Here is a 22,420-nt window from a genome sequence, read left to right on the forward strand (position 1 = left end):
GAGAGAAGGCACAATCAGCTTAGAATGGCTATTCACATCTTTAGCTTTAGTCCATAGTCCTTTTTAATCGATTGTGAAACAAAATCTAAACGACATAATAAAAAGTCACCCACACCACGGATTCCCAGCCAGTCTCCCACACTGGTACTAGCGAGGCCTTAAGCTGTGTAACTTCTGCGATCTGACAAGAGCAGGCACATACAGCTTAGAATGGCCATTGACATTAAATGCTTTGATCCATAGTCCTTTTTAATCGATTGTGAAACAAAATCTAAACGACATAATAAAAAGGCAATCGCACCACGGATTCCCAGACAGTCTCCCACACTGGTACTAGCGAGGCCTTAAGCTGTGTAACTTCTACGATCTGATGAAAGCAGGCACATTCAGCTTAGAATGGCCATTGACATTAAATGATTTAATCCTTAGTCCTTTTTAATCGATTGTGAAACAAAATCTAAACGACATAATAAAAAGTCACCCGCACCACGGATTCCCAGACAGTCTCCCACACTGGTACTAGTGAGGCCGTAAGCTGTGTAACTTCTGCGATCTGACGAGAGCAGGCACATTCAGCTTAGAATGGCCTTTGACATTAAATGCTTTAATCCATAGTCCTTTTTTATCGATTGTGAAACAAAAGCTAAACAACATAATAAAAAGGCAACCGCACCACGGATTCCCAGACAGTCTCCCACACTGGTACTAGCGAGGTCTTACAGTGTTATTCATCTGCGATTTGACGAGAAAAGGCACATTTCAGCTTAGAATGGTCATTAACTTTTAAAGCTTTAGTCTATTTTTAATCGATTGTGAAACAAATTCTAAACAGCATTACAATAGGTCAACAGCACCATGGATTCCCAGACAGTCTCCCACACTGGTACTAGCGAGGCCGTAAGCCGTGTAACTTCTGCGATCTGACGAGAGCAGGCACATTCAGCTTAGAATGGCCATTAACTTTTAAAGCTTTAGGCTTTATTCAGACGAACAGGAAAAACATCCGTGCAACGCGCGTGATTTGCACACACGTTGCACGGACCTATATGTGTCTATGGGGCCCTGCAGACATGTCCGTGATTTTTCGTCAGCGTGAGTCCGCTGAAAAAAAGTCACGACATGTCCGTTCTGTCAGCGTTTTGCACGCATCACGCACCCATTGAAGTCAATGGGTGCGTGAAAACCACGCATGCCGCACGGAAGCACTTACGTGTGAACTGCGTGATTCGCGCAAGAGCTGTCAAAAGGATGAATGTAAACAGAAAAGCACCACGTGCTTTTCTGTTTACAAACATCCAAACGGAGTGTCTTTGAGAAGAGCGAACCCGGACAACCGAACCGAACTTCACCAGGTTCGGCCGAACTCGTTTTGGCCGAACCCGGCAAAAAAATTGCCGGTACGCGACGTCAGGAGATAGTCACCGTCCAGGGTGCTGAAAGAGTTAAACTGTTTCAGTACCCTGGACAGTGACTTCCGATCCCAATATACATGAACGTGTAAAAAAAAAAGAAGTTCTGACTTACCGATAACTCCCGGCTTCTTCCTCCAGTCTGACCTCCCGGGATGACAATTCAGTCCAAGTGACAGCTGCAGCCAAGCACAGGCTGCAGCGGTCACATGGACTGCCGCGTCATCCAGGGAGGTGGGGCCAGATGTCAAGAGAGGCGCGTCACCAAGGACGAGTCACCAAGGCAACGGCCGGGAAGTTCTTGGTAAGTACGAACCTCTTTTTTTTTTTTTTTTTTTTTTTTTTTTTAACAGGTTGCTCGATATGGTAATCGGAATTCACTGTCGAGGGTGCTGAAAGAGTTACTGCCGATCAGTTAACTCTTTCAGCACCCTGGATAGTGACTGACGTCGACTAGCCTCATCTCTATGATGGCGGCTGCGCGAAAATCACGCAGCCGCGCATCATACACGGATGACACACGGAACTGTCAAGTGGTTTTTGCGCGCGCAAAGCGCCGCATTTTTGCATCCGCAAAAACGCCACGCTCGTGTGAATCCAGCCTTAGTCTATTTTTAATCGATTTTGAAACAAATTCTGAACAGCATAACAATTGGTCAACAGCACCACACATTCCCAGACAGTCTCCAACACTGATACTAGCGAGGCCTTAGGCTGCATAACTTCAGCACTCTGACGAGTGCAGGCGCATTGAGCTTAGAATGGCCATTGACATTAAAGGTTTTAATCCATAGTCCTTTTTAATCTATTGTAAAACAAAAAATAAACGACATAATAAAAAGCCAACCGCACCACGGATTCCCAGACAGTCTCCCACACTGGTACTAGCGGGGCCTTAAGCTGCGTAACTTCTGCGATCTGACGAGAGCAGGCACATTCAGCTTAGAATGGCCATTGACATTAAATGCTTTCATCCATAGTCCTTTTTAATCGATTGTGAAACAAAATCTAAACGACATAATAAAAAGTCAACCGCACCACGGATTCCCAAACAGTCTCCCACACTGGTACTAGCGATGGCTTAAAGGGGTTTTCCGGAAGTAAAAAATTACATTCATTTAAATTAAACAATGAAAAATATATAACTTTACAATGTACTTACGTTTCATCAGATGGCTGTAGCATCGTATATCCTCTTCCGTCACCGCCCCCTTAGTAAAGCAAAATCTGCACTTCCTGTGCACACCCGTCCATTTGGTCTGCTACCTTACTTTCGGTTTCCGGCTTTCACACTGTACGGTTATGTCACAAATGACGTAACCGTACCACGTGCTTCTTTATCTGATTAGAGCATGCGTGGTTAACACACTCCACCGCGCATGCTCTGTGAAATTATGTGGCTGCGTCTTCAGCGGCCGTGTATATTACACTGCGCATGCGCAGGTTTGAAGTCGGTGTGTAGCGTTAGTGTCCTAGTGACTCCCGTTTCGGCCGTCTTCCCGACAGATGCAGGAGCTGTGACAGCTGCTGTCTTGTACAGCAGCTCCTACAGCGGGGACCGATCGCTGTGTCCCCGCTGTTTAACCCCTTAAAAGCCACGTTCAATAGAGATCGCAGTTTTTTAGGGGTTAAGTTACCATCGTCGGCCTGCTACACGATAGCGGCCGGCGATGGTTACTATGGCAACCAGACACCAAACAATGGCGTCCGGCTATGCCATTGATGGAAGCCTAGTGGGTCCTGACAAAGTCAGGACCCACTATGCTTGCTGTCAGTGAGTAGCTGACAGCTCTAATACACTGCACTACTCATGTAGTGCAGTGTATTAGAATAGCGATCAGGGCCTCCTGCCCTCAAGTCCCCTAGTGGGACAAAGTAATAAAGTTAAAAAAAGATGTGTAAAAATAAGAAAATAAAAGTTTTAAAAGTGAAAAAATCCCCTTTTTTTCCCTTATCAGTCCTTTATTATTAATAAAAATATATAAGTAAATAAACGATACATAATTGGTTTTGCCGCGTCCGTAACGGCCTGAACTACAAAATTATTTCGTTATTTATCCCGCGCGGTGAACGCCCTAAAAGAAAATAATAATAAACCGTACCAAAATCACAATTGTTTGGTCACTTCACCTCCCAAAAAATTTATTAAAAATAGATCAAAAAGTCGCATGTACCTAAAAATGGTCCTGATCAAAACTACAGTTCGTTATGCAAAAAATAAGTCCTCGCACGGCTTTATTGATGGAAAAAGAATAAAGTTCTGGCTCTTAGAATATGGTAACACAAAAAGTGATTGATTTTTTACAAAACGAATTTTATTGTGCAAATACCATAAGACATAAAAGAACTATAAACATCTGGTGTCACCGTAAGGCCGGGTTTACACGAGCGTGTGCGTTTCGCGCAAGCAAAAAACGCGGCGTTGTGCGTGCGCAAAAGGCACTTAACAGCTCCGTGTGTCAGCCCTTTATGATGCGCGGCTGCGTGGTTTTCGCGCAGCCGCCATCATTATGACACTCCGTTTGGATGTTTGTAAACAGAAAAGCACGTGGTGCTTTTCTGTTTTCATTCGTCCTTTACAGTGCTGTTGCGCGAATCACGCGCGTCCCATGGAATTGCTTCCGTGCGACATGCGAGGTTTTCACAAACCCATTGACTTCAATGGGTGCGTGATGTGCGAACAGCGCACAAATATAGGACGTCGTGCGTTTCACACAGCGGACATACGCTGCGTGAAAATCACGCACCTGTCTGCACGGCCCCATAGACTAACATAGGTCCCTGCGACGTGCGTTGCACGGACGTATAGCACGCTCGTGTAAATGAGCCCTAATCTTATCGCCCCATAGAATAAAGTGAATATGTAATTTATAGCGCACGGTGAACGCTGTAACAAAAATAGAATAAAAAAACAATAGTAGAATTGCTGTTTTTTAGTCACCACGCCACTTAAAAATAGAATAAAAACTGATCAAAAAGCCGCATGCACCCCATGAAAACTACAATGAATTCCTCAAGGGGTCTAGTTTCCAAAATGGGGTCACCTTTTGGGGGTTTCCACTGTTTTGGTACCAGAAGACCTCTTCAAACCGTTTAACCCCTTAATGACCGGGCCATTTTGCACGTTAATGACCAAGGATTATTTTTTTTTTTTTCACGGTCGCACTCCAAGAGTCGTAACTTTTTTTTATTCCGTCGACATAGCCGTATAAGGGCTTGTTTTTTGCGGGACGAGTTGTATTTTGTAATTGTACCATTTTTAGATGCTTATAATATATTGATTAACTTTTATTAACTTTATTTTAGGAGAGTATTGAAAATAAGCAGCTATTCCAGCATTGATTTTCACGTTATAAATTTACGCCGTTTACTATGCAGCGTTAATAACATGTTAACTTTATTCTATGGGTCGGCACGATTACGGGGACACCAAATATGTAAAGGTTTTATATGTTTTTTCTACGTTTGCACAATAAAAACCCTTTTAGAAAAAAAATACTTGTTTTTGCATCGCCGCATTCCAAGAGCCGTAACGTTTTTATTTTTCCGTCGATGTGGCCGTACGTGCGCTTGATTTTTGCGGGACAATGTGTAGTGTTCATTAGTACTATTTTGGGGTACATAGGACTTATAGATTAATTTTTATTTAATATTTTATGGGGGGAATGGGAGAAAAGAGTGAATTTTGCCGTTGTTTTTTTGCGTTTTTTTTGGACGGCGTTCATCCGGCGGTTTAATTAATGTGTTAATTTTATTGTTCAAGTTGTTACGATGGCAGGGATACCATATATGTGTATGTGTGATTTGTTTTGACACTTTTACTAAATAAAACCACTTTTTGGGTAAAAAAAAGTATTTTTATTTGATTTTCACTGTAATTTTTTTTTTTTTTTTCACCAAATTTATTTAACTGATTGACATTTTTTTTTTTAGTCCCACCATGGGACTTCACTATGCGATCTACTGATCGCATATACAATGCTTTGGTATACTCAGTATACCGAAGCATTATTGCCTGTCAGTGTAAAACTGACAGGCAATATGTTAGGTCATGCCTCCGGCATCGCCTAACAGGCAGATGCTGAAGACCGACCTGGGGGTCTTTGTTAGACCCCCGCTGCCATGGAAACCCGACGGCGACCCGCGATTTCTTTGCGGGGGCGCCGATGGGGGGACAGAGGGAGCTCCCTCCCTCTGTCAAACACATTAGATGCCGCTGTCACTATTGACAGCGGCATTTAACGGGATAAACTGCCGGAATCGGAGCGCGCTTTGATTCCGGCAGTTGCAGCAGGAGCCAGGCTGTGTATAACAGCCGTGCTCCTGCCGCTGATCGCGTGGGTACAGTGACAGTACCCGCACGATTACAGGACGGATATATCCATCCTCCTGCGCAAACTAGCTGCTGCTGAGGACGGATATATCCGTCCTTCGGCGTTAAGAGGTTAAAAACGCAGATATCCAGTGATTTCAGCTTGTGCTATCAGTAATAGAATGAGAGCACCAAAATGAAGACTGAGATTGCAGAAGTTACTAGAGCTGGGTGTAGTAGGCGGAGCAAGTGCACTGCTGCATGCACATTGCATGCTGGGATTAGAGCAGCGCATGCAGGGAGGAGAAACACAGGAAGAGAAGAGGAATGAACTTACTGAGCAAAACAAACCTCTCAAGGTAAACAATAGGGAGTAGTGTTACTAAAAACATTTATTATCAAGAAAAAGCTAGTCAGAATGCACTAATATATTAATAGAGGAACATTGCATTGATTTAAAAAAAAAAAAAAAAGGATTGGAAAACCCCTTTAAGCTGTGTAATTTCTGCGATCTGACGAGAGAAGGCACATTCAGCTTAGAATGGCCATTGACATTAAATGCTTTAATTCATAGGCCTTTTTTAATCGATTGTGAAACAAAATCTAAACGACAAAATAAAAAGTCAACCGCACCACGGATTCCCAGACAGTCTCCCACACTGGTACTAGCGAGGCCTTAAGCTGTGTAACTCCTGCGATCTGATGAGAGCAGGCACATTCAGCTTAGAACGGCCATTGACATTAAGTACTTTAATCCAGAGTCCTATTTAATCGATTGTGAAACAAAATCTAAACGACATAATAAAAAGGCAATCGCACCACGGATTCCCAGACAGTCTCCTACACTGGTACTAGCAAGGTCTTAAGCTGTGTAACTTCTTCAAGCTGACGAGAGCAGGCACATTCAGCTTAGAATGGCCATTGACTTTAAAGGTTTTAATCCATAGTCTTTTTTAATCGATTGTGAAAGAAAATCTAAACTACATAATAAAAAGTCAACTGAACCACGGATTGCCAGACAGTCTCCCACACTGGTACTAGCGAGGCCTTAAGCTGTGTACCTTCTGCGATCTGATGAGAGCAGGCACATTCAGCTTAGAATTGCCATTCACATTAAATGCTTTAATCCATAGTCCTTTTTAATAGATTGGGAAACAAAATCTAAACGACATAATAAAAAGTCAACCGCACCACGAATTCCCAGACAGTCTCCCACACTGGTAGTAGCAAGGCCTTAAGCTGTGTAACTTCTGCGATCTGACGAGAGCAGGCACATTTAGCTTTGACTGGCCATTGACTTTAAATGCTTTAATCCATAGTCCTTTTTAATCGATTGTGAAACAAAATCTAAACGACATAATAAAAAGTCAACCGCACCACGGACTCCCAGACAGTCTCCCACACTAGTACTAGCGAGGCCTTAAGCTGTGCAATTTCTGCAATCTGACAAGAGCCAGCACATTCAGCTTAGAACAGCCATAGACATTAACTGTTTTAATCCATAGTCCTTTTTAATCGATTGTGAAACAAAATCTAAATGACATAATAAAAAGGAAACTGCACCACGGATTCCCAGACAGTCTCCCACACAGGTACTAGCGAGGCCTTAAGCTGTGTAACTTCTGTGATCTGACGAGAGCAGGCACATTCAGCTTAGAATGGCCATTGACATTAAATGCTTTAATCCATAATCCTTTTTAATCGATTGTGAAACAAAATAAAAAGTCATCCGCTCGACCGATTCCCAGATAGTGTCCCACACTGGTACTGGCGAGGCCTTAAGCTGTGTAACTTCTGCGATCTGACGAGAGCAGGCACATTAAGCTTAGAATGGCCATTGACATTAAATGCTTTAATCCATAGTCCTTTTTAATCGATTGTGAAACAAAATCGAAACGACATAATAAAAAGTCAACCGCACCACGGATTCCCAGACTGATATTAGCTGAGGCCTTAAGCTGGGTAACTTCTGCGATCTGACGAGAGCAGGTACATTCAGCTTAGAATGGCCATTGACTTTAAACGCTTTAATCCATAGTCCTTTTTAATCGATTGTGAAACAAAATAAAAAGTCATCCGCACCACCGATTCCCAGATAGTCTCCCCCACTGGTACTAGCGAAGCCTTAAGCTGTGTAACTTCTGCGATCTGATGAGAGTAGGCACATTTAGCTTAGAATGGCCATTGACATTAAACGCTTTAATCCATAGTCCTTTTTAATCGATTGTGAAACAAAATCTAAACGACATAATAAAAAGTCAACCACACCATGGATTCCCAAACAGTCGCCCACACTAGTATTAGCGAGGCCTTAAAGAGGCTCTGTCACCAGATTTTGCAACCCCTATCTGCTATTGCAGCAGATAGGCGCTGCAATGTAGATTACAGTAACGTTTTTATTTTTTAAAAACGAGCATTTTTGGCCAAGTTATGACCATTTTTGTATTTATGCAAATGAGGCTTGCAAAAGTCCAATTGGGCGTGTTTAAAGTAAAAGTCCAACTGGGCGTGTATTATGTGCGTACATCGGGGCGTTTTTACTACTTTTACTAGCTGGGCGTTCTGACGAGAAGTATCATCCACTTCTCTTCAGAACGCCCAGCTTCTGGCAGTGCAGACACACAGCGTGTTCTCGAGAGATCACGCTGTGACGTCACTCACAGGTCCTGCATCGTGTCGGATGAGCGAGGACACATCGGCACCAGAGGCTACAGTTGATTCTGCAGCAGCATCAGCGTTTGCAGGTAAGTCGATGTAGCTACTTACCTGCAAACGCTGATGCTGCTGCAGAATCAACTGTGGCCGACACGATGCAGGACCTGGGGCAGGAAGTGAGTGACGTCACAGATCTGCACTGCCAGAAGCTGGGCGTTCTGAAGAGAAGTGGATGATTTAAACAAGTAAGTGGACTTTTGCAAGCCTCATTTGCATAAATACAAAAATGGTCATAACTTGGCCAAAAATGCTAGTTTTTTTAAAATAAAAACGTTACTGTAATCTACATTGCAGCGCCTATCTGCTGCAATAGCAGATAGGGGTTGCAAAATCTGGTGACAGAGCCTCTTTAAGTTGTTTAACTTCTGCGATCTGACGAGAGCAGGCACATTCAGCTTAGAACGGCCAATGACATTAAATAGTTTAATCCATAGTCCTTTTTAATCCATGGTGAAACAAAATCTAAACGACATAATAAACAGTCAACCGCAACACGGATTCCCAGACAGTCTCCCACAATGGTACTTGCGAGGCCTTAAGCTGTGTAACTTCTGCGATCTGACGAGAGCAGGCACATTCAGCTTAGAATGGCAATTGACATTAAATGCTTTAATCCATAGTCCTTTTTAATCTATTGTGAAATAAAATCTAAACGACATAATAAAAAGTCCACCGCACCACGGATTCCGAGACAGTCTCCTACACTGGTACTAGCGAGGCCTTAAGCTGTGAAACTTCAGCGATCTGATGAGAGCAGGCATGTTCAGTTTAGAATGGCCATTGACATTAAATGCTTTAATCCATAGTCCTTTTTAATCGAATGTGAAACAAAATCTAAACGACATAATAAAAAGTCTACCGCACCACGGATTCCCAGACAGTCTCCCACACTGGTACTAGCGAGGTCTTAAAATGTTATTCATCTGCGATTTGAAGAGAAAAGGCAAATTTCAGCTTAGAATGGCCTTTAACCCCTTCCCTCTTTGGCCACTTTTAACCTTCCTGACAGAGCCTCATTTTTCAAATCTGACATGTTTCACTTTATGTGGTAATAACTCCGGAATGCTTTTACCTATCCAAACGATTCTGAGATTGTTTTCTCGTGACACATTGGAATTTATGTTACTGGCAAAATTTGCCCGATACATTCAGTATTTAATTGTGAAAAACACCAAAATTTAGCGAAAAATTGCAAAAATTAGCATTTTTCTCAATTTAAATGTATCTGCTTGTAAGACAGGCAGTTATACCACACAAAAATATTGCTAACTAACATCCCCCATATGTCTACTTTAGATTGGCATCGTTTTTTGAACATCATTTTATTTTTCTAGGGCGTTACAAGGCTTAGAACTTTAGCAGCAATTTCTCACATTTTCAAGAAAATTTCAAAATGCTATTTTTACAGCGGCCAGTTCAGTTGTGAAGTGGCTTTGAGGTCCTTAGATATTAGAAACCCCCAATAAGTCACCCCATTTTAAAAACTGCATCCCTCAAAGTATTCAAGACAGCATTTAGAAAGTTTCTTAACCCTTTAGACATTGCGCAGGAATTAAAGAAAAGTATTTGTGAAATTTACAAAGTTCATTATTTTTTTCCAGAAATTCATTTTGAATCCAGTTTTTTTTGTACCACCGAATGTTTTACCCAAGAAATGCAACTCAATATTTATTGCCCAGGTTGTGCAGTTTTAGGAAATATCCCACATGTGGCTTTAGTGTGCTACTGGACTGAAGCACCGGCCTCAGAAGCAAAGGAGCACCTGGTGGATTTTGGGCCTCCTTTTTATTAGAATATATTTTAGGCACCATGTCAGCTTTGAACAGGTCTAGTGGAACTAAAACAGTGGAAACCCCCCAAAAGTGACCCCATTTGGGAAACTACACCCCTCGAGGAATTTATCTAGGGGCATAGCAAGCATTTTGACCGGCCAGTTTTTTTGCAAAAATTTTTGGAACTAGGCCATGAAAATGAAAATCTACATTTTTTCAAATAAAATGTAGGTTTAGCTAATTTTTTTTCATTTCCAAAAGAAGTAAAGTAAAAAAAGCAGCACAACATTTGTAGAGCAATTTCTCCCGAGTAAAACAATACCCCACATGTGGTAATAAACGGTTGATTGGACACACGGCAGGGCTTAGAAGGGAAAGAGCGCCATTTGGCTCTTGGAGTTCAAATTTAGCAGGAATGGTTTGCGGAGGCCATGTCACATTTGCAAAAGCCCCTGAGGTGACAAAACAGTGGAAACCCCCAACAAGTGACCCCATTTTGGAAACTATACCCCTCAAGGAATTTATCTAGGGGTGTAGCAAGCATTTTGACCGTCCAGTTTTTTTGCAAACATTTTTGGATTTAGGCCATGAAAATGAAAATCTACATTTTTTTCAAATAAAATGTAGGTTTAGCTAATTTTTTTTCATTTACAAAAGAACTAAAGTAGAAAAAGCACCACAACATTTGTAGAGCAATTTCTCCTGAGTAAAACAATACCCCACATGTGGTAATAAACGGTTGTTTGGACACACGGCAGGGCTTAGAATGGAAAGAGCGCCATTTGGCTCTTGGAGCTCAAATTTAGCAGGAATGGTTTGCGGAGGCCATGTCACATTTGCAAAGCCCCTGAGGTGACAAAACAGTGGAAACCCCCAACAAGTGACCCCATTTTGGAAACTATACCCCTTGAGGAAATTATCTAGGGGTACAGTGAGCAGTTTGACCCCACAGGTGTTTTACAGAACTTATTGTAAGTAGGCCGTAAAAATGAAAATCTAAATTTTTTCAAAGAAAATGTAGGTTTAGGTATTTTCTTTTAATTTCCACAAGGACTGAAGGAGAAAAAGCACCGTAAAATTTGTAAGGCATCTTCTCCCGAGTAAAACAATACCCCACATGTGGTCACAAACATCTGTTTGGACACACGGTAGGGCTCAGAATGGAACTAGCACCATTTGGATTTTGGAATGGTTTCTGGGCGCCATGTCACATTTGCTGAGCCCCTGTAGTACTAGTACAGTGGAAACACCCCAAAAGTGACTCCATTTGGGAAACTGCACCCCCTAAGGAATCATCTAGGGTTATAGTGAAAATTTTGATCCCAAAGGTTTTTTGCTGAATTAATTAGAATTAAGCCATGAAAATGAATAATAATTTTTTTTCCAACAAGATGTAGTTTTAGATACACATTTTTCATTTTTACAAGGAATAGAGAAGAAAAAGCACCCCAACATTTGTAAAGTAATTTCTCCCGAGTACGGTAACACCCCATATGTGGTTATAATCAGCTGTTTACGTATATGGGAGCATTCAGAAGAAAAGGAGCGGTATTTATCTTTTGGAGCGTAGATTTTGCTGGAATGGTTTGCGGACGCCATGTTGCATTTGCAAAACCCCTGATGTACCAAACAAAAGTGACCCCGTTTTAGAAACTACACCCCTAAAGGCATTTATCAAGGGGTGTAGTGAGAATTTAGACTCCACAGGTGTTTTTCAGAAATGAATACGCAGTGGATTGTGCAAAGTGAAAATTGCAATTTCTCCACTGATCTGCCCATTCTCCACACAAGATGTTGTGCCCCTAGAGAATCTTACCCCATAAATTGTTAAGCGGGTTCTCCCGGGTATGGTAATACCTTACTTGTGGCCATAAATTGCTGTTTGGGCACACTGTAGGGCTAAGAAGGGAAAGACCGCCATTTTGAGCATGGATTTTGCTTGGTAATAGTTCTGTTTGGGGTTTTGCTGGTATTTCCGTTTATAATGTGGTGGCAAATGTAATCTGTGCGGAGTACATCAGAGTATATGTAATCTGTGCGGAGTACATCAGGGCATAATAAGAGGGTATAATAATGGGGTAAATAATACAATTATCCATAGAAGTGTTGTACGCTGTGAAGCGATCCGTTATGCGCAGGCCGGTGTCACACTGATAAACGGTTTTGTTTCTTATCCCCCTTTTGTAACACTCTGCACCTTTTGGGGACTTTTTCTACTTCGTAGTTTGGGAAATATTACTGGGAAAGTTTTGCGCTGGTATAATACGGGCGCCCTCGCTTCCAGCGGATGTGCTATGTCCATTCCCTTTCCTAGTTCCTACTAGGGCCCTGAAACTGAAGGAATGTTCCCCCGCCGGCCTGCGCATTGAGATGTTATTTCATCACCGCATTACTAGTGCCGTAACTTTTTTGTTTTTCAGTTGATTGAGCGGTGTGCGGGCTTGTTTTTTGCGAGATGGGCTGTAGATTTTATTGGTACCATTTTAGAATACATACGACTTTTTGATCGCTTTTTATTTCATTTTTTGGTAAAGGAAATTACCAAAAACAAGCAATTCTGGAATAGTTTTTTATTGGGTTTTTTATCGGCATCCACAGTGCGCCCTAAATTACATGTTAGCTTTATTCTGCGGGTCCATACGATTACGGCAATACCAAATTTATATAGTTTTTTTTATGTATTGCAGCTTTTGCACAATAAAATCACTTTTTTTATAAAATCATTTGTTTTCTGTCGCCATATTCTAAGACCCATAACTTTATTATTTTTGCGTACACAAAGCGGTGTCAGGGATTATTTTTTGCGGGACGGATTGTCGTTTTTTATTAGTACTATTTTGGAGTAAATGTGACTTTTTGATCACTTTTTATAGCATTTTTTGGAAGGAGATATGACCTAAAAAAAAAGATTCTGGCGTTGTTTTTCATGTTTTTTTTTTACGGCGTTCACCGTGCGGGATAAATTACATAATTGTTTTGTAGTTTGGGTCGTTACGTACGCGGCGATACCAATTATGTAAAGTTTTTTTATGTATTGCGGCTTTTGCACAATAAAATCACTTTTTTTATAAAATCATTTGTTTTCTGTGTCGCCATGTTCTAAGACCCATAACTTTTTTATTTTTGCGTGCACGAAACTGTGTCAGGGATTATTTTTTGCGGGACGGAATGCCGTTTTTATTAGTACTATTTTGGAGTAAATGTGACTTTTTGATCACTTTTTATAGCATTTTTTGGAAGGTGATGTGACCTAAAAACAAAGATTCTGGCGCTGTTTTTCATGTTTTTTTTTTACCGCGTTCACCGTGCGGGATAAATGACATAATAGTTTTGTAGTTTGGGTCGTTATGGACGCGGCCATACCAATTATGTATCGTTTTTGTTTTTTTTTTACGTTTTTTCCCATAATAAAAGACTTACTATGGGAAAAAAGTCAGTTTAGCTTTATTTTTATTTGAAATGTGTGTGTTTTTATTGTTTTACCACATTTTTATTAACTTTTTTTTACTTTTTTTACTTGTCCCACTAGGGGACATGAGGGCCTGATGCCCCGATCGCTGCTCTAATACACTGCACTACATACGTAGTGCAGTGTATTAGCGCTGTCAGTTATTCACTGACAGCAAGCCTATGAGGACACGCCGCACGTCGGCTCCCGTACAAGGCAGACTCGGACGCCATTTTCTGGCGTCCGATTGCCACAGCAACCCAGCGATTGCATCACTGGGTTGCCGGTCGCTATTGAGCGCAGCATCTGAGGGGTTAATCTGCCGGATCGGAGAATAGCTCCGGTCCTGGCAGTTACAGGAGGGTGCCAGCTGTATAATACAGCTGTCACCCCGCGGTGATGGTGCCGGCTCTGCTTCTGAGCCCGCACCATCACTGCGCCGTACATATACGGCGCTTTGCGGGAAGCACCTCCCGACAGCGCCGTATATATACGGCGGATGTCGGGAAGGGGTTAACGTTTAAAGCTTTAGTCTATTTTTATATTTAATCGATTGTGAAACAAAATCTAAACGACATAATAAAAAGGCTACCACACCACGGATTCCAAGACAGTCTCCCACACTGGTACTAGCTGAGGCCTTAAGCTGGGTAACTTCTGCGATCTGACGAGAGCAGGCACATTCAGCTTAGAATGGCCATTGACTTTAAATGCTTTAATCCATAGTCCTTTTTAATCGATTGTGAAACAAAATCTAAACAACATAATAAAAAGTCTCCCACACTGGTACTAGCAAGGCATTAAGCTGTGTAACTTCTGCGATCTGACGAGAGCAGGCACATTCAGCTTAGAATGGCCATTGACATTAAATGCTTTAATCCATAGTCCTTTTTAATCGATTGTGAAACAAAATCGAAACGACAAAATAAAAAGTCAACCGCAACACGGATTGCCAGACAGTCGCCCACACCGGTACTAGTTGAGGCCTTAAGCTGTGTAACTACTGCGATCTGACGAGAGCAGGCACATTTAGCTTAGAATGGCCATTGACATTAAATGCTTTAATCCATAGTCCTTTTTAATCGATTGTGAAACAAAATCGAAACGACATAATAAAAAGTCATCCGCAACACGGATTCCCAGACAGTCACCCACACTGGTACTACCGAGGCCTTAAGCTGTGTAACTTCTTCGATCTGACCAGAGAGAGCACATTCAGCTTAGAATGGCCATTGCCATTAAATGGTTTAATTCATGGCTATTGACATTAAATGCTTTAATCCATAGTCCTTTTTAATCGATTGTGAAACAAAATCTAAATGACATAATAAAAAGTCAACCGCACCACGGATTCGGAGAAAGTCTCCCACACTGGTACTAGCGAGACCTTGCACTGTGTAACTTCTGCGATCTGACGAGAACAGGTACATTCAGCTTAGAATGCCCATTGACAATAAATGCTTTAATCCATAGTCCTTTTTAATCGATTGTGAAACAAAATCTAAACGACATAATAAAAAGTCAACCGCACCACGGATTCCCAGACAGTCACCCACATTGGTACTAGCTGAGGCCTTAAGCTGGGTAACTTCTGCGATCTGACGAGGGCACGCACATTCAGCTTAGAATGGACACGGACTTTAAATGCTTTAATCCATAGTCCTTTTTAATCGATTGTGAAACAAAATCTAAACAACATAATAAAAAGTCTCCCACACTGGTACTAGCGAGGCCTTAAACTGTGTAACTTCTGCGAACTGACGAGAGCAGGCACATTCAGCAGAGAATGCCCATTGACATTAAATGCTTTAACCCATAGTCCTTTTTAATCGATTGTGAAACAAAATCTAAACAACAAAATAAAAAGTCAACCGCACCACGGATTCCCAGACAGTCGCCCACACCGGTACTAGTGGAGGCCTTAAGCTGTGTAACTTCTGCGATCTGACGAGAGCAGGCACATTCAGCTTAGAATGGCCATTGACATTAAATGCTTTAATCCATAGTCCTTTTTAATCGATTGTGAAACAAAATCTAAACTACATAATAAAAGGTCAACTGCACCACGGATTCCCAGACAGTCTCTCACACTGGTACTAGCGAGGCCTTAAGCTGTGTAGCTTCTGCGATCTGACGAGAGCGGGCACATTCAGCAGAGAATGGCCAATGACATTAAATACTTTAATCCATAGTCCTTTTTAATCGATTGTGAAACAAAATCTAAACGACAAAATAAAAAGTCAACCGCACCACGTATTCCCAGACAGTCTCCCACACTGGTAGTAGCTGAGGCCTTAAGCTGGGTAACTTCTGCGATCTGACGAGAGCAGGCACATTCAGCTTAGAATGGCCATTAACTTCAAATGCTTTAATCCATAGTCCTTTTTAATCGATTGTGAAACAAAATCTAAACGACATAATAAAAAGTCAACTGCACCACGGATTCCCAGACAGTCTCCCACACTGGTACTAGCGAGGCCTTAAGCCGTGTAACTTCTGCAACCTGACGAGAGCTGGCACATTCAGCTTAGAATGGCCATTGACTTTAAATGCTTTAATCCATAGTCCTTTTTAATCGATTGTGAAACATAATCTAAACAACATAATAAAATTTCAACCACACCACGGACTCCCAGACAGTCTCCAACACTAGTACTAGCGAGGCCTTAAGCTGTGTAACTTCTGCGATCTGACGAGAGCAGGCACATTCAGCTTAGAATGGCCATTGACATTAAATGCTTTAATCCATAGTCCTTTTTAATCGATTGTGAAACAAAATCTAAACGACATAATAAGAAGTCTACCGCACCACGGATTCCCAGACAGTCTCCCACACTGGTACTAGCTGAGGCCTTAAGCTAGGTAAACTTCTGCAATCTGACGAGAGTGGGCACATTCAGCTAAGAATAGCAATAGACATTAAATGCTTTAATCCATAGTCCTTTTTAATCGATTGTGAAACAAAATCTAAACGACATAATAAAAAGGTCAACAGCACCACGGATTCCCAGACAGTCTCCCACACTAATACTAGTGAGGCCTTAAGCTGTGTAACTTCTGCGATCTGACGAGAGCAGGCACATTCAGCTTAGAATAGCCATTGACATTTAAAGCTTTAATCCATAGTCCTTTTTAATCGATTGTGAAACAAAATCTAAACGACATAATAAAAAGTCAACCACACCACGGATTCCCAGACAGTCTCCCACACTGGTACTAGCTAGGCCTTAAGCTGTGTAACTTCTGCGATCTGACGAGAGCAGGCACATTCAGCTTAGAATGGCCATTGACTTTAAATGCTTTAATCCATAGTCCTTTTTAATCGATTGTGAAACATAATCTAAACAACATAATAAAAAGTCAACCGCACCACGGACTCCCAGACAGTCTTCCACACTAGTACTAGCGAGGACTTAAGCTGTGTAACTTCTGCAATCTGACGAGAGCAAGCACATTCAGCTAAGAATGGCAATTGACATTAAATGCTTTAAGCCATAGTCCTTTTTAATCGATTGTGAAACAATATCTAAACGACACAATAAAAAGTCAACCGCACAACGGATTCCCAGACAGCCCCCCACACCGGTACTAGCTGAGTCCTTAAGCTGTGTAATTTCTGCGATCTGACGAGAGCAGGCACATTCAGCTTAGAATGGCCATTGAAATCAAATGCTTTAATCCATAGTCCTTTTTAATCGATTGTGAAACAAAATCTAAACGACATAATAAAAAGTCAACAGCACCACGGATTCCCAGACAGTCTCCCACACTGGTACTAGCGAGGCCTTAAGCTGTGTAACTTCTGCAATCTAACTAGAGCAGGCACATTGAGCTTAGAATGGCCATTGACGTTAAATACTTTAATCCATAGTCCTTTTTAATCGATTGTGAAACAAAATCTAAACGACATAATAAAAAGCCAACCGCACCACGGATTCCCAGACAGTCTCCCTCAATGGTACTAGCTGAGGCCTTAACCCCTTCCCGCTCCTTGACGTACTATTACGTCATGGCAGCTGTATCGTTCGCGCTCCATGACGTAATAGTACGTCACGGGAGTAACGGCCGTTTCGGCCGTCCTCCCGACACATACAGGAGCTGTGACGCTGCTGTCTTGTTCAGCAGCTGTCACAGCTCCTACAGCGGGGACCGATCGCTGTGTCCCCGCTGATTAACCCCTTAAAAGCCGCGTTCTATAGAGATCGTGGCTTTTTAGGGGTTAAGCTGCCATCGCCGGCCTGCTACGCGATAGCGGCCGGCGATGGTGACTATGGCAACCGGACACCAAACAATGGCGTCCGGCGATGCCATAGACGGAAGGCTAGTGGGTCCTGACAACGTCAGGACCCACTATGCTTGCTGTCAGTGAGTAGCTGACAGTTCTAATACACTGCACTACGCATGTAGTGCAGTGTATTAGAATAGCGATCAGGGCCTCCTGCCCTCATGTCCCCTAGTGGGACAAAGTAATAAAGTAAAAAAAAAGTTAAAAAAAGTTGTGTAAAAATAAAAGATTTAAAAGTATTAAAAGTAAAAATCCCCCTTTTTCCCTTATCAGTCCTTTATTATTAATAAAAATATATAAACAAACAAATAAACTATACATAATTGGTATCGCCGCGTCCGTAACGGCCTGAACTACAAAATTATTTCATTATTTATCCCGCACGGTGAACGCCGTAAAAAAAATAAATAATAAACCGAACCACAATCACAATTCTTTGGTCACTTCACCTCCCAAAAAATGGAATAAAAAGAGATCAAAAAGTCGCATGTACCTAAAAATGGTACTGATCGAAACTACAGTTCGTTACGCAAAAAATAAGTCCTCGCACGGCTTTATTGATTGAAAAATAAAAACTTTATGGCTCTTAGAATAAGGTAACACAAAAAGTGAATGATTGTTTACAAAACTTATTTTATTGTGCAAACGCCATAAGACATAAAAAAAACCTATAAACATCTGGTATCGCCGTAATCGTATCGCCCCGCAGAATAAAGTGAATATGTCATTTATAGTGCACGGTGAACGCTGTAAAAAAAAACGAAAAAAAAAACAATCGTACAATTGCTGTTTTTTAGTCACCACGCCACCTAAAAATAGAATAAAAACTGATCAAAAAGCCGCATGCACCCCAAGAAAACTACAATGGATTCCTCAAGGGGTCTAGTTTCCAAATTGGGGTCACTTTTGGGGGGTTCCCAATGTTTTGGCACCACAAGACCTCTTCAAACCGGACATGGTGCCTAATAAAAAAGATGCTTCAAAATCCACTAGGTGCTCCTTTGCTTCGGAGGCCGATGCTTCAGCCCATTACCGCACGAGGGCCACATGTGGGATATTTCTCAAAACTGCAGAATCTGGGCAATAAGTATTAAGTTGCGTTTCTCTGATAAATGCTTTTGTGTTATAAAAAAAATGGTATAAAGAGGATTTTCTTACCAAAAAAAAAATGTAAATTTCACCTCTACTTTGCTCTAAATTCCTGTGAAACACCTAAAGGGTTCATAAACTTTCTAAATGCTGTTGTGGATACTTTGAGGGGTCTAGTTTCTAAAATGGGGTGTTTGATAGGGGTTTCTAATATATGGGCCCCTCAAAGCAACTTCAGAACTGAACTGGAACCTAAAAAAATAAATAAATGAGGCAATACTTCGCTTCTTACATTATACTGATAATGAGCCGTGCCCACCCCGAGATGACCCCAGTTTTGACCGTTTGTATAAACGGAGACCCCTATTAGACCGTTCCAGTGCCCGGTTTTCCCAAGCATACACCCCTGAGAAGTGTATTTCTATTGATGAGTCCCTGGTACATTTTAAAGGGAGGGTTCAATTCCGCGAGTACCTGCCGGGTAAGAGGGCAAGGTATGGCGTGAAGATGTATAAGCTGTGAGAGTGCATCAGGGTATACCTACAGGTTTAGGATATATGAAGGAAAGGCCACCCCCAAACCAGACTGCATCCTGGACTACAATAGGTACATGGGAGGGATGGACTTGTAAGATCAAGCCCTGAAGCCCTACAGCGCCATGCGGTGTGGTATAAGAAGCTGGCCGGGCAAATCATACAGATGGCATTGTACAATGCGTACATGCTACGTCGATGTGCAGGCCAGACGGGAACTTTCCTGGAATTTCAAGAGGTGATTATCAAGAACCTAATCTTTAGGGACCAAGAAGGGGGGGGCACCCAGTACTTCTGGAAGCGAGCCCACACGCATCGTACCAGGGCAACACTTTCCAGGAGAAGTTCCCCAAACTGGCAAGAAGGGAAAAAGTCAAAAGAGGTGCAAAGTCTGCTATAAGAGGGGGTAAGGGAGGACACAATATATCAATGTGACACGTGTCCCGAATAACCAGAGCTCTGTATGAAAGTGTTTTAAAATTTATCATACATCCCTTGGTTTATAATTTACCCCAATTTTACTTACCCTGATGCACTCCACACAGCTTATCCCCCCTCGTCTTTCCCCTCTGATCCCTGCTGTGTGTCCAGGCAGCTGATAACAGCCACATGTAGGGTATTGCCATACCCGGGAGAACCCACATTACAGTTTATGGGGTGTAGGTCTCCGGTCAAAATGCTCACTACACATGTAGATGAATGCCTTAAGGGTGTAGTTTTTAAAACGGGGTCACTTCTTGGGGGTTTCAACTGTTCTGGTACCTCAGGGGCTTCTGCATACATGACTTCGCACTAGAAAATCCCCAGTAGGCCAAATGGTGGTCCTTTCCTTCTGAGCCCTCCCATGGGCCCAAATGGCAGTTTATCACAACAAATGGGGTATTGCGGCCCTCAAAACAAATTGCGCAACAGAATGGGGTATTTTGTTTCTTGTGAAAATAAGAAATTTTCAGCCAAAACTACATATTATTTGAAAAAAATAATTTTGTTTTCATTCCCAGCCCAATTCAAATAAGTTCTGTGAAAAAACTATGGGGTCAAAATGGTCACAACACCCATAAATGAAGTCCTTGAGGGGTGTAGTTTCCAAAATGGGGTCATTTGTGGTTGGTTTCTATTGCTTTGATACCTCTGGGGCTCTGCAAATGCGACATGGCACCCGAAAACCAATCCAGCAAAATCTGGACTCCAAAGAACACACAGCGCTCCTTTCCTTCTGAGCCCTCCCATGGGCCCAAACGGCAGTTTATCACCACAAATGGGGTATTGCCGCACTCAGGACAAATTGGGCAACAGAATGGAGTATTTTATTTCTTGTGAAAATAAGAATTTTTGAGCTAAAATGACATATTATTGGAAAAAATATATATTTTTTTAATTCCCAGCCCAATTCAAATTAGTTCTGTGAAGAAACTATGGAGTCTAAATGGTCACATTACCCATAAATGAATTCCTTGAGGGGTGTAGTTTCCAAAATGGGGTCACTTCTGGTGGGTTTCCATTGCTTTGATACCTCTGGGGCTCTGCAAATGCGACATGGCACCCGAAAACCAAACCAGCAAAATCTGTACTCCAAAGAACACACAGCGCTCCTTCCCTTCTGAGGCCTCCCATGGGCCCAAACGGCAGTTTATTGCCACAAATGGGGTATTGATGCACTCAGGAGAAATTGGGCAACAAAATTGAGTATTTTGTTCCCTGTGAAAATAAGAAATTTTGGTAAAAAATTACATCTTATTGGAAAAAATGTCATTTTTTTAATGTCACAGCGCAATTGAAATAGATGCTGTGAAAAAACTGTGTGGTCAAAATGCTAACAACAACCATAAATGAATTCCTTGAGGGGTGTAGTTTCCAAAATGGGGTCACTTTTGGTGGGTTTCCATTGCTTTGATACCTCTGAGGCTCTGCAAATGCGACATGGCACCCGAAAACCAATCCAACAAAATCTGGACTCCAACAAACATATAGCGCTCCTTTCCTTCTGAGCCCTCCCATGGGCCCAAACGGCAGTTTATCACCACAAATGGGGTATTGCCACACTAAGGACAAATTGGGCAACAAAATGGGGTATTTTGTTCCTTGTGAAAATAAGAAATTTTGATCACAAATGACATTTTATTGGAAAAAATGACATTTTTTTCATTTCAGAGCCCAATTCAAATACGTGCTGTGAAAAAACTGTGCGGTCAAAATGGTAACAACAACCCTAAATGAATTCCTTGAGGGGTGTAGTTTCCAAAATTGGGTCACTATTGGGGGATTCCTACTGTTTTGACACCTCAACACCTCTTCAAACCTGGCATGCTGCCTAAAATATATTCTAATAAAAAAGGGGCCTCAAAATGCACTAGGTGCTTCTTTGCTTCTAGGGCTTGTGTTTTAGTCCACGAGCGCAGTAGGGCCACATGTGGGACATTTCTAAAAACTGCAGAATCTGGAGAATACATATTTAGTAGTGTTTCTCTGGTAAAACCTTCTGTGTTACAGAAAAAAAAATGAATAAAATTGAAATTCAGCAAGAAAAATGAAATTTGCAAATTTCACCTCCACTTTGCTTTAATTCCTGTGAAATGCCTGAAGGGTTAAAAAACTTTCTAACTGCTGTTTTGAATACTTTGAGGGGTCTAGTTTTTAAAATGGGGTGTTTTATCAGGGTTTCTAATACATAGGCCCCACAAAGCCACTTCAGAACTCAAGAGGTACCTTAAAAAAAAGGCTTTTGAAATTTTCTTAAAAATATGAGAAATTGCTGTTTATGTTCTAAGCCTTGTAACGTCCAAGAAAAATAAAAAAATGTTCAAAAAACGATGCCAATCTAAAGTAGACATATGGGAAATGTGAACTAGTAACTATT

General features: G+C 41.7%; 11 pseudogenes; all 11 read right to left on the minus strand.

Annotated features, from left to right (window-relative positions):
- Window positions 1–289: 289 nt before the first annotated feature.
- Window positions 290–408, minus strand: LOC142685583 (5S ribosomal RNA; annotated as a pseudogene).
- Window positions 409–842: 434 nt separating this feature from the next.
- LOC142677082 (5S ribosomal RNA) lies at window positions 843–961 on the minus strand (annotated as a pseudogene).
- A 1,288-nt stretch (window positions 962–2,249) lies between these two features.
- LOC142716026 (5S ribosomal RNA) lies at window positions 2,250–2,368 on the minus strand (annotated as a pseudogene).
- Window positions 2,369–6,342: 3,974 nt separating this feature from the next.
- Window positions 6,343–6,461, minus strand: LOC142737745 (5S ribosomal RNA; annotated as a pseudogene).
- Window positions 6,462–7,272: 811 nt separating this feature from the next.
- Window positions 7,273–7,391, minus strand: LOC142705035 (5S ribosomal RNA; annotated as a pseudogene).
- A 1,525-nt stretch (window positions 7,392–8,916) lies between these two features.
- On the minus strand, window positions 8,917–9,035 carry LOC142677359 (5S ribosomal RNA; annotated as a pseudogene).
- A 6,486-nt stretch (window positions 9,036–15,521) lies between these two features.
- On the minus strand, window positions 15,522–15,641 carry LOC142691284 (5S ribosomal RNA; annotated as a pseudogene).
- A 626-nt stretch (window positions 15,642–16,267) lies between these two features.
- LOC142699770 (5S ribosomal RNA) lies at window positions 16,268–16,386 on the minus strand (annotated as a pseudogene).
- Window positions 16,387–16,642: 256 nt separating this feature from the next.
- LOC142717164 (5S ribosomal RNA) lies at window positions 16,643–16,761 on the minus strand (annotated as a pseudogene).
- A 67-nt stretch (window positions 16,762–16,828) lies between these two features.
- Window positions 16,829–16,947, minus strand: LOC142666777 (5S ribosomal RNA; annotated as a pseudogene).
- Window positions 16,948–17,387: 440 nt separating this feature from the next.
- On the minus strand, window positions 17,388–17,506 carry LOC142698712 (5S ribosomal RNA; annotated as a pseudogene).
- Window positions 17,507–22,420: the final 4,914 nt, after the last annotated feature.

This window comes from Rhinoderma darwinii, chromosome 1 (genome assembly GCF_050947455.1).
Source record: "Rhinoderma darwinii isolate aRhiDar2 chromosome 1, aRhiDar2.hap1, whole genome shotgun sequence".
Lineage (NCBI taxonomy): Eukaryota > Metazoa > Chordata > Amphibia > Anura > Rhinodermatidae > Rhinoderma > Rhinoderma darwinii.